Raw genomic sequence first — 20,095 nt, forward strand, 5'->3', positions numbered from 1 at the left:
AGGGCAGCTATCATTCCCGAGTATCTCCTATTCAATGCTAAATAAATGGTAGTGAATGAGAAAGTATAAGAGGGAAAGGGGAATTGTTTCTCATCAATGTTAATGCTTGAGGGGTATTTCTTTTTCTTGTCTACAGTCTTTGGAAGTTCTCTCCAGGGAATATCTGGCAGTTCAGACTGATGATCCAGAAATCTCTTGAGGTGAACTGTGTGATGGAGTGAAGCCAGCAAATACAACTCAGATACAGATTGACTGCTTTTCTGAGAGAAAACAATTACTGGTAAGAAACTTAAAAAAAATTAACCTTTATTTTGACTTGGTCTTAGGGATGGGCAGTTTTTCTTTTAAATAAAATTTAGTCAGCCTTTTGTTTATATATCCCAGTTATTTCTAAATATGTCATCCCCTCCACTCTGTAAAAAGGATAATAATTAGCAAAACTAACTGTTACAGAGACTTTGACTGTACCATAAGGAGGGGAGGTATATATTATCATTCATCCTTGGGGATGTAAGATTGACCGTTATGACTGTCGAGAATTTGGCTCTCTTTTAAGCATTCCCTTCTCTACTTTGTAGTAGTTCTTGTACATATTGTTCTTGTTCTGCTCATTCATTCTGCATCAGTTCATACAAGTCTTTATATGTTTCTCTAAATTCCTCACATTCATCATTTCTTATTCCCACTAGAATTCTATGACATACATGATTTGTTCAGCCATTCCCCAACCCGTGAGCACTCATTTTGTTTCCACATACACTTTCACTGAGTATCTGTTTTTCAGATCCCATTTGGATCAAGTCTGATGTATAGGCATTGCTTCAATTTAATTTCCTTTTTTTCTAATTACACTTTCAGTGAATGTACAGCATTGTGCATGCTAATGAATTCACAAAGGATCGGAGTTTCAGGCAAGTTATGTGTAATTAGGTTAGAGTTAGAGAATTAGAATTAGAGGTTTGGTTAGAGAATGAGTGTTTGAAGACTTTAATAAGTTGGTAATCTGGAATTCAAAATTTAAAAAAGAAGAATGTTAAAAACATAATAAATATTTTTAGAAAGAAGAAAATGATAAGTTGATAGATATCTTGATTTCTTGCCTAAATGGGAAACATATGTATTTCTGGAGAAAAAGGATAGACTTGATTCATTATTCTTTCCAAGTGCCAAATATCTAATTTTATTAAATGGCCCTACTTGACAGAGATGCTGATAAATTGATTCTTAGGAAATCTGCTCAGATCTAAGGTGCCTAGCTGCATTCATTTATCTAGTAATTGACCCTAAAATACTGTAATTCCCTGTCAATTCTAGGCTTATGTACAAAATTCCAAAGCTCTTCCATTATGGATCCTTTCCTCTTTTCTAGTTTGTCTAAATGGGTAGTCTAATGACATAAAAAGCTCTATCCCAGCTCTATCCTTATCATCTGTGTGATCTTGGGTAAATTACTTACGGCCTCAGTTTCCTTAGCTGTGAGATCAGACTAACTGCCTTTTAATGCCTATCCATTCGAGCTCTGAATCTAAAATCTCATTTCATTCCCTTCCACTCAATAATGTTCCAGTTAATCTGTGCCCATTCCCATCACCCACCTTGATTCTTTGAACAGATGGTGCTCCATATCTGGAATGAGTTCCCTTTTCACCTCCACTCCTTAAGCGTATTTCATAGGATAGTTTATTTGCTGTTTTCTGGATTCCATTAGTTTTTTTTTTTTTTTAACACTCTCTACCTTTGGAAATGACTTACTAACTTTGTAGTTCTTGCCATCAGTATCCTGTCCCTCATCCCCCATACAATACACACTCCTCTAGGGCAGAACTGCTTCCTTTGTCTTTGCATCCCTAGCATGTGGTTCAGAGGAGTTCAGAGTAAATGTTTGTTTCCCTGAATTGACTTGTGGAACACTGGGCACAGACCATTTTAACTATACGGTGTAGAACCTGGCATCAGACAGACAAAAACAGCTTTCATTCGTCCCGTTGGCTCTGAGATTCATGACAACGTGCTTTGTAATCCTCAGATGAAAGGTAGTTCATAGGAGCAGAGATGTTTATAGAAAGGAAGTGACTTTCATTAGCTTGAGTATTCCACTCTAGGCTTTTAAAAATTAATTTTAGAGAATGTCAGATTTGTGCACATAAGAAATCATTTATTATACACTTTTTATACCGTAAATAAATTATGCTTTTTATCCTTAAGGATCTTGGCAGCAAACTATATCATTGCTTGTTTAATACCAAAGGGAAAAACTGCTTTGTATGCTATGATGACTTATTTTAAGTTGTCTGACCCAGTGGGTTTAATTCTTAGCTCTATCACTTACTAGGATGCAAAAATCTTTTTCCCCCTTTAAAATGATTTATTGATGTGCTTTTCATTTTTACATTACTGTCAAAATCTACTAGCACCACCTCAAGAGGCATGCTTCATCATCAGTCCTATAAAGTCGTGAATAGTTATTCAATATGCTGAAATCTTTTAGCTTTGTTTTCCTTTAGATTATTATGATTATTGTTTAAATTGCTCTCTTGGTTTTCATTTCTTTGTTCTGTATCAGTTCATAGAGGTCTTTCTGAGTTTCTCGGAATAGAATAAAGATAAATGATTCTTTATATTTGTTATTTCTTTTGGAAGAATTAGATGGTACAGTGGATACAGCCCCAGTCGAATCAGGAGGACCTGAGTTCAGATATGTACTCAAGATACTTTCTAACTATGTGACTTAGGGCAAATCATTTCATCTCTCTCAGTTTCCTTATCTGTAAAATGGGATAATAATAGCTTCTCTCTCTCTCTCTCTCTCTCTCTCTCTCTCTCTCTCTCTCTCTCCCTCCCCCCCCCTTTTTCCCTCCATCTCTCATTCCTTCTCTTCCAGAATTGTTGTCAGGATGAAATGAGATATTTGTAAAGCACTTAGCATAGTGCTTGACACCTAGTAGGTGTTTGTCTTGCTTAGTGATTTCAGTTCTGTCTCTTTGTGACCCCATTTGGGGTTTTCTTGGCAGAGATCCTAGAGTGCCTTTCCATTTTCTTCTTCATTTCATTTTATAGATGGGGAAACTGAGGCAAACAGGGTTAAGTGATTTTGCCCAGGGTCACACAGCTAGGAAGTATCTGAGGCCAGATTTGGAAGAAGAAGATGAATCTTTTGACTTAAGACCTGGCAGTCTATCCATTGCACCACCTAACTGCTCATAATAGACTCTATATAAATGTTAACTATTATTATTAATTATTTTTATTATTAATATTAATTATTATTAGTATTGTTGTAGCCTATTACATTCATATGTTACAACTTATCTAATTATTCCCTAATCAATGAACTCCTACTTTCCTTCTAGCTCTTTGTAATTGCAGAAAGTTCTGCTATAAATATTTGTATGTGTGGGACCTTTCCTTCTGTGTTTAGTTTCCTTGAAGTCTATAACTAGTAATGGTTACTGAATCAAAGGATATGTAAAATTTAGTGACTTTTTAAGTATAATCATAAAAAAATTTTTTAGAGCAAACGTAAATATCTACAATACATTAATGGCATTGACTTCCTATAGTCCTCCTCCCTGCAAAATCAAATCAAATCAAAACACCTTTTACCATTAAATAGTCTTTTGTTATCTAGATTGATGGTGAAATCTCAGAAAATGCAAAAAAATGCATTTTACTCATTATCAATGACTTAAAACATTTCATACAGTCATTGAGAACTGATATAATCCCATTCTTCAAAAGCCATCTCAGAATCATGGAATATTGGAACAGGAGGGACACCCCAAGGATTGGATAGTTCAATCATCTCAGGCTTTTTTTTTTTTCTTGCTTATGGGAAGAATGAGGTCCAGAGAAGTCATGACTTGCCTGAGATCAAACAGCAAGTGACTGGCTTCCCTGGAAAAAGAAGCAAGTTTCCTGATTCTTGGTTAATGTACTACACCTGGCTTTAAAAATAAAAATAATAAAGAATCATTCTAAAGAATTAAAGCTATTAATTTTAGCTTATTTTTCCTGGACTTTGGAATAAAGAACATCATGGCACAAAGATTGTATTAGTAGTGTTTTGGTTTGGTATTACAAGTAAAATAATAGTTCAAGCTAGCACTGTTATTCACTTTGTGATTTGGGGTACATCATTTAACTTTTCTAGACCACTTTCACATTCTATCCTACAATATTGTTATTTTTGCATAAGCTTCATCCTCAGACTAGAGTGTAGACTAATTATGGAATGAGGAGGGCACAACCATTTATTTTTAAAATTCCTGCTTCTCCTTCCATAGTAGTTAGTGTAATGTCTTTAACTCAATTCAGTAAATTTTTATTAAGTATCTACCATGTGCCAAACATTGTGCTTAGTGCTGGGGATACAAAAAGAGACAAAAGACATTCCCTATTTTCAAGGAGGCTACAATTTAATGGCCGACATGCAAACAAATATGTACAAAGCAAGTTATATACAGGATTAACAAGAGATAATTAATAGGACTGAGGCATTGGAATTAAGAGTGGTTGGGAAAGGCTTCTGTGATAGATGCTCACTATATCTTTTAATTGAATTGCCATAGGTTTATTATTGATTGATCATTTTTAGAATGGGAATGGACATCAGGATCCATTCTGAGTGACATGCCTCAGTGCTAGTTTATGTTATAAGAGAAGGCAATGAGATATCAATGTGAGATAAAATTTGAAAATATACCAAATGAATAGTAAACAAATAACTACTTTGGGACTTGGGAGGAGAGAAGACATCATTTTGGATTGAGATGGTTCCAGAAAGCTTTATAGGGAATGCAGGACTTAAATCTAGCCTTGAACTATGGATAGCATTTATGTTAAAGATATTTCCCTGGATTAATGAATACTGCTCTGGTTGGAACAGAGGATTTATGTTGGACTCATGATGAGGATGAGATTGGAAAAGTTGGTACAAGTGAGTGGGGTTCACTTACAATTTCATGTACCTTTCTTCCAGAAGCAATGGTAAAATCAGATCTACAGTTGATATTTATATTTTTTCCTCCTTCTTACTTTCCCATATCACAATTTTGTTTCCTTTGGCCTTGAAGCAGTCATTTTCACGTCATTTTATCCATCAACTCTCAACAAGAGCATTTTTATTCCACAGAGATTGCCATTAAGAACTTTCAGTCAGAAGGGGAAAATTAATGGATTTTGTAAGATCATAGATTTAAATCCTGATTCCAACCATATCTTATAATATAAGGAAAAATGAAGCCCAGAAAAATTAGGTGACTTCCCCAAGTGGCAGAGTCCTTAAGGAGCAATTCCTAGTTTTTAATTTAGCGAAGAACAAGTCTAGACCATCCCATCCCTAGAGCATTGGCACAACTCTGGAGAAAGGAAGCTTCATTTATGCTAACCTTTATTACGATTTCTTTTTCTGATCAGAATCCTTAATTTAAGAGTTCATTCCTTAAAAAACCACAACTAGGGACAAGGCTGATGTGGATGGATGAGCTCTCCTTACCCTCAGGCCATTAAAGTCTCCCTCTACATTAAAGGAACAAAAGCATTTTATCTTTGCTTGCTTAAAAGTCAGCTTGAGGAAGAAAAATTAAGATAGTCATCAAAAACCTTTGAATTTACTAAGTGAGATTAGTTGTAAAGATTAGATATAGATTAGGTCATGCAAAAACTTGTCCATACCACCTGTTTATCTCTTGTAATACCTGTTTAAATCTCATAAAACACTCTCTGTTTTTAGCACTCTATAGTAGGTGATGGCTTTGGAGGGGTGGAAATGGTCCCAAATGAGTTTTTGTTGCACCTAATTTTGGGGGCTGGCTGATGGTAGGTGTGGACCTTAGAGGGAAGAAATGGAAAAGCAAAGCAAGCTATTGGTCTGAGTGGAAATAGCCCCCAAAATGCTAATTAGTAATGTGGGACTCATGAAGTCATAGATTTCTGTCTGGAAAGGGACTCTTTTTAGAGAAATAGTGGCCCAGAGAGGGTAAGGGTCTTGCTTAGAATTACCTAGGTATGAAGCAGGAGGCAAGACTTGAATCCAGGGCCTCTGACTTCAAATTCAGCCCTCAGGCTTCTGTAATACACTGGAGTATAGCTGGAACAGAAACAGTATAGGTTTTACAAAATAATGAAAGAATAGAGTTGTTGGAAGTTCTTGGGGAAGAAAATCTTAGCTGATATTCCAGAATTCAACTGGCAGGATTCAGAGTATTCGACTATGGAGCCCAAAGGGTTACAGACTGTTAAGAAAAATGAGAAAATGAGGTGATATTTTTAAGCATCCCTCATCATTCATTCTTTCTGAAGTACAGAATGACATTGACCAATAAAGGAAGATTGAAAATGATACAGAGGGATTTTATTTGTGGATGCAGCCAAGGATCAAGATTTTTAGTTTGGAAGGGTGTCTGCCTGTATCTTTTCTGAAGCAGCTTTGCCCAACCACACCAGCAAGCCATCTGGTGTGTCCTCTGAGATTTAATTTCAGAGATGCAAGAATATTAACATTATTATCACCAGCAGCGGCAGCATGAGGGTGACCTTTGGAGTCTCCCACCTTTCCTGGGTTTTCAAAAGGGGCTTGTTGATACTTAGAGCTATACTGGTTATTTAGACCCTCTGTTGTAAGCACCTTGCTTCAAATTTTGGCCTTTGATGTTGAGTGCTTTGATCAAAAGAGAAGCATGTCCAGAGCAGCTTCTGATCTCTGTATTAGCCCTCGTGTTTTTATTATTTTTTTTGTTTGTTCTTTTGGTTTTTGTTGTTGTTGTTATTCTTGCTGAGATGTTTGTCTTTTTATTTCAAAGAATTCAGAGCTTACCTTGGAAGGGAGCAGGAAAAGAGAAAAGAAATAAAAGAGACCAAATTAGAAAAGATTACAACTGGTTTGATTTTGGGGGGGAACAGTCAAAGGTGGTTTTTTTTTTGGTCAGACCTGGTGGAGGCAGTATAGGATAGTGGAGAACATGCCGATTTTGGAGTCAGAGGACCTGATTGAATTCTAACTCTTTTCCTTAATATCTATATAACTAAGCAAATGACTAAGTTTAAAAAATGAAGAGGCTCAAACAATATCCAACAAGGTGCCTGCAAACTCTAAATCTGTGGTCTTAGGAGCTGTTATTTAGTGAGTTTGGGTTACTCTCAATGTGGAAAATTCCCTCCAATGATATAGATTGGTAACGTTTTGTAAACTCCATGAAGGCAGAGACTGTTTTTTTTCTTCAGAATCAGGGGTTAGCACAATATTTAGAACATAGAAAGCACTTAATAAGTGCTTGATATTTGACTGATTTATCAATTACTTTTAGTCTTAAGAGAGTTGCCTGAATATCACTACTAGGTATATATCTCAAAGATATTTTTTAAAAAAGGAAAAGGACATATTTGTACAAAAATTTATAGCAGCTCTTTTTGTGGTGGCTAAGAATTAGAAATCAAAGGGATGCTCATCAGTTGGGGAATGGCTAAACAAGCTGGGGTATATGATTGTGATGCAATATTATTGTGCTTTAAAAAATAACAAGCAGGACAATTTCAGAAAAATGGAGAAAGACTTATATGAACTGATGCTAAATCAGGGGAACATTGTACACAGTTACAGCAATATTATGCAATAAAGAATTGTAAATGACTTAGTGGGTCTCAGCAATACAATGATCCAAGACAATCCCAAAGGACTAATGAAGAAGCACACTGACTCCAGAGAAAGAACTGATATTGATTAAATACACACTGAAGCATGCTATTTTTTCATTTTCTTTCAGTTTCTCTTTTAATTGAATATTCTTGTACAAAATGACTAATGTTTTACATGATGAGACATGTATGATCTATATCTGATTGCTTACTGTTTCTGAGAGGACGAAGGGATAGAATTTGGAACACAGTTTTTGTTTAAAAAATCTTAATAATTGTTTTTAACATATAATTGGAGAAAATAAAATATATTAATTTTTTTTAAATAAAAAAGTTTCCTGGGCAAGTGACTAGTTAAATGACTTGCCCAGATTCATAACACTAGTATATTTTGCAGCCAGGACTTGAGTTCACCTCTTGTTTCTGAGGCTAATCTTTTTCCATGAACTAATAGATAAGGCTCTGGGGCTGGAGTTAGATAAATCTGGGTTCAAATTTAGATGCTAACTTAGCCATGTGACCCCCAAGCATATTATTTAATTTCTATTTGCCTCACTTTCCTCATTTCTAAAATAGGATAACAATAGCACCTATTGCCCAGGGATAATGTGAGGATCTAGTGAGTTACTTAATTGGTTGTGTGATCCTGGGCAAGTTACTTAATCCCAGTTGCCTCCAAAAAAAAGAAAGAATAAAGGAGACATACACACATACAGAGAGAGACATAGAGAGACACACACAGAGAGAGAAAGAGAAAGGAAGGGAGGGAGAGGGAGAGACAGAGAGAGATGTGGGGGAGGGAGGGAGGGAGGGAAGAAGGGACTAAGGGAAGGAAGGCAGAGAGAAACAGAGCCAGAGCTAGAGCCAGAGAGAGATAGAGACACACTGAGATAGAAACAGAGACAGAGAGAGACACAGAGAGATAGAGATATACACAGAGAGACAGAGTGATACACACACAGAGAAAAATAGAGACAGAGATAGAAAGATAGAGACTGACAAAGCAGAGAGAAAGAGACAGAGAAACAGAGACAGAATCAGAAAGACAGAGAGACAGACACAGACAGAGCTCCAGAGAGAGATAGAGAGAAACAGAGAGACAGAAAGGAGAGTGCTCTGGCAGTGTTAATGTACTGTGAACTCCCTGCTCCCAGGCACACTTTTAGCTATTTACACATAGCCAACTATTGAAACTCCTTCATAATTGGCTCTTTATAAATATGGAAATAGTTAATGTCTTCTGGAAAAAATCTCAAGGCATAAAATCAAAGGGTCAGCAGTTTTACCTTTCCCATTCCCTTGCAGGGGGATCTGGAGAGAGTGGGACTGGGGCAGGCAGAGTAAATAAGAATTATTCAAGAAATTGAGTTTTAGTGGCAAAAAGTCTCCACATTTTCAGGTAGGAGACAAGGCATCCCTACTTCTGCTCTGGCCACTTCCATAAGAAGCCTTAGCTTCTTACCAGAAGTCTGCTAAGACAAGGAAAGACAAGGTCCCGGAGACCCTGCATTACACTGTCCCCATTTTATAGTTGAAGAACTGAGTCTACAAGAACTTAAGTTGCTTATCCTGGGTCACACAGCTAGGAAATGTTTATGGTAGAATTTGAATCCAAGTCTTTCTAATTTAAAATGCAGAATTTTCTCTATTGTACCAAATTGCCTGTTACCTCCCATAGAGGTGCCTCCCTTTACCAGTGCAGGTTAGAACCTGCTCTTCCAACTCTGAGGTACCTCTCAGATTAGCTAAGATGACAGGAAAAGATAATGAAGAATGTTGGAGGGGATGTGGGAAAACTGGGACACTGATACATTGTTGGTGGAGTTGTGATACTAAAGAATACTAAAGAAGGGAAAGGGACCTGCTTGTGCCAAAATGTTTGTGGCAGCCCTGTTTGTAGTGACCAGAAACTGGAAAATGAATGGATGCCCATCAATTGGAGAATGGCTGGGTAAATCGTGGTATATGAATGTTATGGAATATTATTGTTCTGTAAGGAATGGCCAACAGGATGAATACAGAGAGGCCTGGAGAGACTTACATGAACTGATGCTGAGTGAAAGGAGCAGAACCAGGAGATCATTATTCACGGCAACAATATCAATTCTGATGGACACGGCTCTTGTCAACGATGAGATGATTCAGACCAGTTCCAATAATCTTGTGATGAAGAAAGCCATCTACATCCTAATAGAGGACTGTGGGAACTGAGTGTGGATCACAACATAACATTTTCACTCTTTTTTGTTGTTGTTTGCTTGAATTTTATTCAAGCAAAATTTTATTTTTATTTTTTATTTTCTTTCTCATTTTTCTTCCTTTTTGATCAGATTTTTCTTGTGCAGCACGATAATTGTATAAATATGTATACATATATTCAATTTACATACATTTTTACCATGTTTAGCATATATTGGATTAATTGCCATCTAGGGAAGGGGGTGGGGGGAAGCAGGGAGAAATGGGAACACAAAGTTTTTCAAGGGTCAGTGTTAGAAATTTATCCTTACTTATATTTTGAAAACAAAAAGCTTCAATAAAAAAATGAATTATAATTAAATGATGATAATGATTGTGGTGGTGGTGATGGTGGTGGTATCACAGTGGTGATGACACTGCCTAGAAGCCCGAACCAGATTAAGATGTAATTGGGAATTTTTTAACAAAATAAATAAATTCAACATAGATTAAAAAAAAAAAAAAAAAAAAGGACCTGCTTTGCAACTTAGGGGCTGGTATATGAAGTGACTTACTTAAGATCATACAGCTAGTGCATGTCTAGGGCAGAACCTGAACCCAGAACATTTCTGAAGAGTGCTCTCTAATTCAGTTCACTGCTCTGATCGGTATTAACAATAAAAGTGCAGAAAAGAGTAAATGTGTTTATTGGCAGGCATTCAGTGGCTAGATTCAGGGGTAACTCCTGCATTGTCTCATCATCCTTCTGGTTTTCCTTAGAGAGTTACGGGGGCTGTTAAGAACAGGGTCTAAGATGTTTCCTGATCTATCAGATATCTCAGAAGTCCAGAGCTTAGCAGAGGATCTGCCCTTTTTCATGATTTGGCACAAGCTGCTGTAATGGATGGGAAGAAGAGGCCTTGTGTCAAAAATTTCATAGCTGGAGGTAGAAATAATATTAGTTTCAGGAATATTAGCAATCCACTCGAATCCTTCAGCATTTATTAAGAGCTTTGATATATTCAAGCCTCTACCAGGTGCCAGATGAACAAGGCCAAAAAGAAAAAAAAAATTCCCATCGTGGGGAGTTAACAAGGAAAGGCATCAGACTGAGATGGTGCTTTGAGGTGAGCTCTGGAAGGAGCCAATGATCATAGGAAGGAGAAACAAGAAGGGGCTGAAGTCCAGGGAGGGAGGAAAGTCCAGGAAGGGGCAGGAGACCCTCTGTGGGGAAAGAGGAGGGGGTATACCAGGGAGAAGTATTTGGGGTAAACCTGAAGAAGTAGGTTTGATAGACCTACTGTGATAGACCAGCCTGTGGGGACAAAGGAAGTTTGGAAATGAAAAATAAATACAAGCTGCAGTAAGATTAGGTGAGCCACAAAGCACAAAGGATGTAGTTTTTTTCTTCTTAATATTGAAGGAAAAGTTAGGTGGAGAAGTGGATCATATCTTGGACACTTACAGTGTGACTCTGAGCAAGTCAATCAAGTTTTCTCATCCTTAGTTTCATCAACTGCAAAATGAAATAGTAATAACACTTCCTTCATGAGGTTATTGTAAAGATCAGATGAGATAATATATGTAAAATGCTTTGCAATTTTAAATTTAAATTTGTTTTAAATTAAATTGTTTTTATTAATAATAATCAAATTAATTGATTTAATTTAATTTAAATTTAAATTGAAAATTTAAAAAATTTTTAAAAATGTATGCATGGTCAGCAGCAGCATCATTTTTATGAGGTTAAATAAAGTAAGAGACTGTTAAGGAAGCTAGGTGTGACCATAGTGTACAGAACACCAGATCTGGAGTCAGAGAGATCCATCTTCCTGAGCTCAAATATGGCTTCAGACACTGACAGGCTATATGACAGTGGACAAGTCACTTATCCTGTTTGCCTTAATTTCCTCATCTGTTAAAATGAGCTAGAGAAGGAAATAGCAAGCTCCTCCAGTATTTCTACCAAGAAAACTCCAAATGGGGTCATGAAGAGTCAGACATGACTGAACAATAAAGTCCATCTGGCAAGATATGGGAAGAGCTTTAATAATAATCATGTGATGATGATGATGATGATGATGATGATATCATGCAGAATTGTTCGTAGAAATGAAGGAATTATGATAACAATTTAGGAAATTACAGATACCTTATCCTTAAGGAATGTGGACTTACTGATCAATGCAAATTATGAATGTAGAAACTATTCAGCCCTCAACAGTTTAGCACAGAGCATGTCATGACTGGGTGGTTGGATATATACAGCAGATATTTACCTTTCATAAACTAATAATTGGCAAAAACTCATATTACAAATATAGACCTCAAAAATACCATTGAGACTTCATGAAGCAATATGTGCTAGATCCAAAATATCACAGATGTAATTGTTGTCCATAATCATCTGGACATAAGACTGATGTAGAAACTTTTAAGAACTTCATTGGTGTTTTAATATCACTTTCAATTTCAGAGCCCAGAGAAAGGTCCCTTGTCATTGGGCAGGAAGAGGAGAGGAAGGACAGTGGAAGAAAAAGGAGAGAGAAAAAAGAGAGGGGAGAGAGGAAATTGAAGGAAGAGAGAACAAAAGACCTGAGAGAAGAGAGAGGAAAGATTTTTTTTTTTAAATAAAAGGAGAGAAGAGGAGTCAGTTTGAGAATGCTATGACTTCTGAAAATAAATTATGGAGCAGAAAAAGTTAGCTAGGTGGTACAGTGAATTAGGGTACTGAGTCTGGAGTTAGGAAGTTCTGAGTTCAAATGCAGCCTCAGATACTTACTAGCTGTGTGGCTCTGGACAAATCACTGAGTCTCTGTCTGCCATTTTCCTCAAATAAAAATGGAAAAAATAATAGCATGCATTTCACATGGTTGTGGAGATCACATAAGATAATATTTGTAAATTATTAAGCATAGTGCCGGGTACATAGTAGGTGCTTAATAAATGTTTATTTTCTTCCCCTTTCCCTATATGAAAGGTGATATCCATACCTGGAATTCTTTAGGAGTATGGGATCATAAATTGAGAGCTATTTGGGTTCTCCTTCTTTACCTTTATCTTTTGGGACTCTTCCTTCTCTTTAAAATTTAGCTCAAGGGCTACTTCTTTCAAGAAGACTTCTTCATATTCTTCTCTGGCCAATTACTTTAATGTTTATTTTGTGTATATTTGGTCTACCTGTGTGTGTATTGTATTCATGTAGTAGAACATTAGTTCTTTGAGAATGGGGGCTACTTTTTTTTGGTATTTGTATCCCAGTTACCTAGCATAGTGTCTGGCATATGGCAAAAACAAAACAAAACAAACAAAAAAAAACTTCAAAGTTATCACTGGGATGTCTAGTAAGAAAAGAAAATCTTGAATAGATTTCTTCTGCCATTCATGTCATTATAAGAAAACCAGAAAGCTAACGTTAAATTGGTGAGATGATTGAACTAAAAAAATCACCGAATTTACAGCCAGTTCAAGAAGATGTATATAATTGGCAAAGGGTGATGGCATCCCTGCTGCTGCCTCATGTTTGACACAACTATTAAATCAATAGCTTGTTAAAAATGGAATTTTTTTCTGTGCAAAGATTGATTTGCTAAGGACCACAAGGACCATAGCTCCCCATAGTATGGTCATACATTAGTTGTTCCTAAGTGCTGTTGTGAAAGAAATAAAAAACCTGAACTCAGGCTGTTTTCTTTGGAAAGCAAAAATTGGGCGTTTGGCGCAGCAATTTTTATTCATTTGTGCTCATTAGGAATTCCATGTGTGCATTGTTAAATTCACTCATTTGCTTGCCAAATGGAATAGTAGAAATAGATGACATTTGGCATTTGGAACTGTGTTCGGATCCTAGCTCACCTTTTTTTTTTTAAATTGTTTTGGGGACTTGGATGCTGAGCCACTTTTACTTTCTGGGCCTCACTTCACTAGTTTTGAAAGAGTGAGCTGGACAAGGTGATTTCCAATCTCTTTCAGCTCTAGGGCTTATAAAATATTGACTAAGCACCTCCTTTAGGAAAGAAACCATATTGTTTGTTGTGGATGTAGATAATTTTTTTAGGAAATGTTCCTTGTTTGCTGTGTATAGAATTATTAAAAAAATATAAGCACATTTTCTGAATAACGAACATTTGCCTTTCTTAAAAATTAAATGAACTCTCAAGAGCTTTAGTTTTACTAGCTTGAATTTTTATGATATTGTTATGTGTTTTTTATGTGTGTGTTTATACTCTTGTGCACCTGTGTCAGTATGTGTTCATGTATATATAAAATTATATAATTACTGTAGAGAACCAATCGAGGGAAGAGATTATGGCTTCATTCTGTTTGTTAATAGAAAGCTGTAGCTTTTTTTCTGAAAATGGCTTTAGTTTCAGGTGTGCCAGAAACATGTGAGAGCTGCCTTACCAGATGAGTTTTGTTGTGTTTTATTTCATTTTTTTTTTAAAAGATAAAACAGATGCTCCATTGATCTTCTTGATATGGTTATTTATGTGGCTGGTTTTCTACAGGATGGGAAAAAAGTTTGATTAATTACCATTAAGTTACAATGCCTCCCCTGGGTAATGAATTCTGTATGTTTGTCTGTTTTTTTTTCTTTCTTTCTTTTAAATAAATTAGTGGCTGGTTTAAATAGATATGGATGAAAGAGGCTACAAGAATATTCGGCTGTTTACAAACATGTGGAATGGGAATGCTGTTAATGATGGGGTCTTTACTGGAAGAACAACATGCTTTGTGTAGGAAGATGACACTGATGTAGATCCAGTATCTTAGAATATGTACCTTTTAAGAGTTTTTCTAGGAATTTGTGCTAAGCCGATGTACATCTCTCTTGCTGGATGCTGCTGATTCCCGATAGCATTCTTATATGTGCAGAATGGTTGTTTGGGATTAGGTGCTGCAGTTGTTGGTCACACTATGGCACCTGTCTTAGGGATCCAGAATGGTATCCATAATGACATGAGCTTCATACTCAGGCTGGAGAAACTGTCAGGATTTTCCAAAGGATTATGTTCTGGCCCTTTATATTCCCTGGGGCGTACCAAATCACAGAATCTCAGAGACAAAGGGGATCTAAGGGGCCATCTAATATGCCTCACAAATGGCCAGTTCTCATTTCTACAACTTAAGGAGTGAATTTACAATATCTACCAGAATAGCAATCTTCCAATGAAAGGAGGTATTCATTTCCTACATTAGTGTCCAAGGAATGGAAGGGATCCCCAGATCCAATGATGAAAATCAATATGTTTTGGTATTATCATGTTGAGTATAGGCAGAGAAATGGACTAGTACTCATCTTAAAGAATGTAAAGGTTGGGGGCTGCTAGGTGATGCAGTGAATAGAGCACCAGCCCTGAAGTCAGGAGATTCTGAGTTCAAATTTGATCTCGGACACCTAATATTCCCTAGTTGTGTGACCCTGGGCAAGTCACTTAACCCCAATTGCCTCAGGGAAAAAAAAAGAAAGAAAGAAAGAAAAAGAAAGAAAAGAAGAATGTAAAAGTTATGAGTTTCAGTCCTATTTGAATTAATGAATTGAGGAAGACTGCTATAGTGGAAAGAATTGGATTTGATGTTAATGTCCTTAATTGGAATCCTGGTTCTGTTTCTGTGTTTGTTCTCTTATATAAGGCACATCTCTCTGTAGCTGTAAATTCAGGGGATTCGTGGCCCTTGTAGTTAGGAATCAGTGAGCCTAATAATGGAAGGAGAAAGAAGAGATAATTGGGCTGGTCACTTGGTTCCTAATAGGAGTTTATGGATGAGAGAAGTGGGAGGGGAAGGGGAAGAAGGAGGAAGGGAGAGGAGGGAGGGAGGGAGAGATGACAGAAAAATGGGGTGTGGAGAAGAGGGGGAGAGGGAGAGAAGGAGGAAGGGAGAGATGGCAGAGAGAAAGATGGGAATGAGAGAGATGGGAGGAGAGGGAGAGAGAGAGGGGAGAAAGAGGGAGGAGGAGAGAGAGACAGAGAAAAACAGAAACACCAGTTGTGGATAAGTTTTAATCTTCACTTTTGGAGGGAATATCCACATTGGTGAGATCATGAATCCCATGAGACATCATTTAGGAAGTTTAGTAACCAGGTACAGAAATTCTGTAGCTCTAATGGAAGGAAGAATGAATCTACACTCTTGTTGCACTGAGAGCAGAAAATGGAGTAATTTCAATCAGCCTTGGTGTACTCTAAAGAAAGTCCTACCCTCAGTTGTCTTGATATAGTCTCTGTAGAATGATGTCAGAATCATTTGTTGTTTGAGATGGGGTGATCAGGAAGAAGAACTTGTTTTTTTTCATATTAGAATACAGAAAAAAAATGTGGTATCTGAGGATGTGAAAATTTTCAGAACACGTGAGCATTTGGTCAAGCCAGTGTAATTTGTCTAGGATTGGAAACTGAAAGTGTTTGCAGTCAGTCTTGAAAAGGCTTTCCTGATAAAGTAGGGCAGATGATGCCCTACGTGGGGAATTGAACACCTGGCAGGTTTTGGTCAGTGTCTGTTATTGGAAGGTTTGTCTTAAAATTTATATTATGATTTTCTTATGAGACTTGAAACTAGATTTTGAATTCCATCACACTCATCCATTAATTTATATATTTTTCCATTAATGTATTTTTTGCACTAAGGCAAATGGTATCTATCTGTAGAAGTAGGAGGAATGGGGAAGGGTTGGATGGGTTGGGGAAAAAATTTAATCAGCTGGTGTGTACTGAGTTATGTGAGTTTTGGGGGAAGGAGGGGTGACGATAGTGACAGCTACATTTTCACTTTGGCTGTAAATCTCTAAGACCATCCTTTTTCTTCTGACCTCTACCATATGTGCTAGGCAGCTCAAAAAAGCACAATAGCAGTTTAAAAAAACGTTATTACATTTTTCATGGTAGCAGAGGTAAAAGGTTGTAATTATTTTTCAGATTTATTCAAACAGGGGTGGATTTTCATGCCTGCTAGAAAGATGACAAACAATCCTCTCCCTACAAAATAGAAATCTAGTCAGATATTACATTAGGTTTGAGTCAGCATGAAACTTATCTGATCACTTGAAAGGAAATGCTTGATTTAACCATGACTAGCTGGGATAGCACCTCCAGAAATGCATGTCTTGATCCACCATTACCTTATTGTTATCTTTTTTTATTGGGGTGGGGGGTGTTTGATGGGAAGAAAGAGAGAAAGGCTGTGGAGGGGAGCCTAGTGAAGTTCAAAATATGTTTTATATATAACTACATATTGCAACTCAGGTACAATTAAATGGCTTTGTAAGTCTCCTTCCATTTAGTTGTTTGGTATCTCATCTGTAAGTACTGCTTTATTTCCAAGCAGAGATAAAGACCTATTGGCTTAGCTATATTTTTCTATGACTGCCTATTTAATCAAGCAGACCTATGACTGCTACATATTTCTCTAGAAAAATAGCATCAAGAATGTACTTGACCTTTCTGTTTGTCATTTGCTTGCATTTTTGTTTTCCTTCTCAGGTTTTTTCCTCCTTTCTAGATCCGATTTTTCTTGTGCAGCAAGATACTGTATGGCTATGTATACATATATTGGATTTAACATATATTTTAACATGTATTGGACTACTTGCTATTAGGGGAAGGGGTGGGGAAAGGAGGGGAAAATTTGGAACAGAAGGTTTTGCAAGGATCAGTGTTGAAAAATTACCCATGCATATGTTTTGTAAATAAAAAGCTATAATAAAAAAAAAGTGTAGTTGACAAGAGGTTGAGCAGGAAACCTTAGTCCCTTTCTTTTCATAAAGCTATGAAAACCTTTCACAGAAACTCTCTCCTTCACCCCAGGGAAGACTTTAAAGTTTCTTTCTTGACATTTTTGAATACCAGAGTTTTTCAAACTCCAGGAAAAAGAAACAATTAGAGGAATGGGTAGGTAGCTCAAGTCTCAAGAAGAGGAGTAGTAGCTGTTTTTTTTCCATACTATTAAGAATCATGTTATATATTATTTAAGGTGAACAGGTAACTTGCTCCGTGCCAGAGGAAAGGTTATTCCTAGCACAAAGACTTTATCTTGAGGCATTTTCCCTTGTTCTAGAAGACAGAGAATATAAGATGAGTGAGAACCTAGAGAGCCCTTTTCTAGGTGTAGTTCAGTCACTTTGCAGTCACGTCTGGCTCTCTGTGAACCCATTAGGGGTTTCTTGCTAGAGATATTGGAGAGGTTCGCCCTTTCCTTCTCCAGTGAGGAAACTGAGGCAGACAGAGTTAAGGATCAAACAGTAAGTGTCTGAGGCTGGATTTGAACTTGGAAATATGAGCCCAATACTCTATTTATCATGCTTCCTAGCTGCCTGGATAGCAGTAGAAGCATTCCCAATTGGGAGACTGGCCAGCAGGCTGTTTCAAACCCTTGAAAAGAGCTGGAAGAGGTGGGAGTAGGCAAAAGCAAATCACTTTAGGAATTGGGATAGAGATGAGAAGGTTGAGTAGGATTATTTTTGGAGTAAGGGGCTGGACTTGTGATTTCATCACAGTATGTGATACTCCAAATGTGGAAACTCCCTTCTCTGGTACAAATTGCAAACCTCTCTGTACTTACATTCTTACTTAGCACATGTGAGTTCAGAGGTTCTCCTGCTATTGCTTAGAGAACTGCTTGAGGCTTAAATGTTTAAAGTGACAAAGTTGTGGTTCCATCATTGCCGTGTAAGAAAGCTAACACTGGAACCTAGACCTTCCTGATTCCAAACATGACCCTCTAAACACACTACATTTCTAACTTGAATTAGGGATATTGTGTAATAAGATTCTTTCACTTTGTTTTCTTTGTAGCTCTAAGAACAGAACATATTGTATTAATCTTCACTAGAAGCTGCTTAACATAGTGGGGCATAGAGTTAGTTTTGGAAAGCTAGGTTTATATTGGTAAAAGAAGTTCCTCACATCAATGAGACTGACTGTGTCTCTATTAATCTTTTCAACTTCCAGTGAGACATAGAATTTGCCTGGAAGTGGGGGGACCTCGCCTGGTTAGTGTAGTAAGCAGTTCTGCTTCCCTCTTCCCGTTGCTCGGGGGGTCTATGGTATAGCCCAGAATCAGGCAGTGGGAGAAAAGGAGATAAAAGATCCAAAGATGGAGGGCTTTCAATAATCCACCTGTGTCCCTTCCCTGGCACTTCCGAGCAAAGAGGAATTTGTGTTTTGCTGACGCAGGAAGCTTTTTCAGGCTTCTAACCTTATGTTTCTGACCAGGAGACTTGGAGGGACACTGAGGGACACTGACTGAACTCTCAAATCTCGAAGGGCTGGTTTTCTCTTGGTTGTTGGTTGAGGTCAAGCCCCTAGACAGAGATATATCACGTGAAGGTGCCAGTTCAGCAAAGATTTAGAAAGTGGGCATTGTGTAAGCTCCAATGTGGCCCCATCTTCCTTATGTTCCTAATCAGTTCTGTCTTTTATTGCTGCCCTTGACTAACCTGCTTCTGTTATTTCTATATTTCTTGGATTTTCATCCACAAGATTTCAGACTATATGAAATTAAATAGCAAACAAAATTGCTGAAAAGCTTGTCTCCCAAATTGTCAGCAAAGCTTCAGACTTTCTTCTCATTCTCTTCTCTCCTTCCTTCACTCTTTCATTCCTTCTTTCTTCTTTTCTCCCTCTCCTTTCTTTCTTCCTCCTCCTTCTTTCCCTCTCCTTCTCTTCACTCTTTCATTCCTTCTTTCTCCTTCTCTCCCTCTTTCCGTCCTTCTCTTTCCCCTTTTTCTTCTTTCTCTTTTTAATTTCTTTTTTGTCTCTTCTTCTTTCCTTTCTCTTCCTTCTCTCTGTCCTTCCCTTCTTTTCTCTCTCTTTCTTTCCTTTATGTCCTCTCCTTTTCCTTTCTTCTTTCTCCTTTCTCCTTTCTCCCTTTCCTCTTTTCTTTCTCTTTCCCTCCTTCTTTCCTACATTGTTTTCCTCTATCCTCCTCCCTCTTCCCTTTTTTCTTCCCTTCCTCCTTTGCTCATTCTTCTTAAGCTTATTCCTTCTCTCCCCAGGGTGCTTCAGTAAAATTCCTCCCTTTGGACAAGGAAAGCATATTCTTTTAGAATTATACTTGCTCTTAGCTTAGTGCTACTCATGAAGAAGCATGTAATCATTATTATGTGATGAAAACAGATTAAACTCCTGGGGAGGGGGACTGACTCTTTCTTGAAAAGCATCATTTTGTTAGGTGATTGGCTCTCTGGGGCACCATGCCAGCCAGCTAAATGAACAGACATGACCTGTGCCCTCTCATAATGTACACTGTCATTAAAAAGGTGCCACTTAAGAGGTTATTCTTATGCAAG

General features: G+C 37.3%; 1 protein-coding gene across 2 annotated transcripts in view; it reads left to right on the forward strand.

Moving 5' to 3' along the window:
* The window catches only part of FAM160A1 (family with sequence similarity 160 member A1), a 360,515-nt gene that overhangs the window by 109,570 nt on the left and 230,850 nt on the right, over positions 1-20,095 (forward strand). For both annotated transcript variants that reach the window (XM_023505946.2, XM_023505947.2), the window contains exon 2: positions 137-280. The gene's annotated coding sequence lies outside the window, so the exon portion shown is untranslated. The remainder of the gene's footprint in view (positions 1-136; positions 281-20,095) is intronic.

Source organism: Sarcophilus harrisii, chromosome 6 (assembly GCF_902635505.1).
Source record: "Sarcophilus harrisii chromosome 6, mSarHar1.11, whole genome shotgun sequence".
NCBI lineage: Eukaryota > Metazoa > Chordata > Mammalia > Dasyuromorphia > Dasyuridae > Sarcophilus > Sarcophilus harrisii.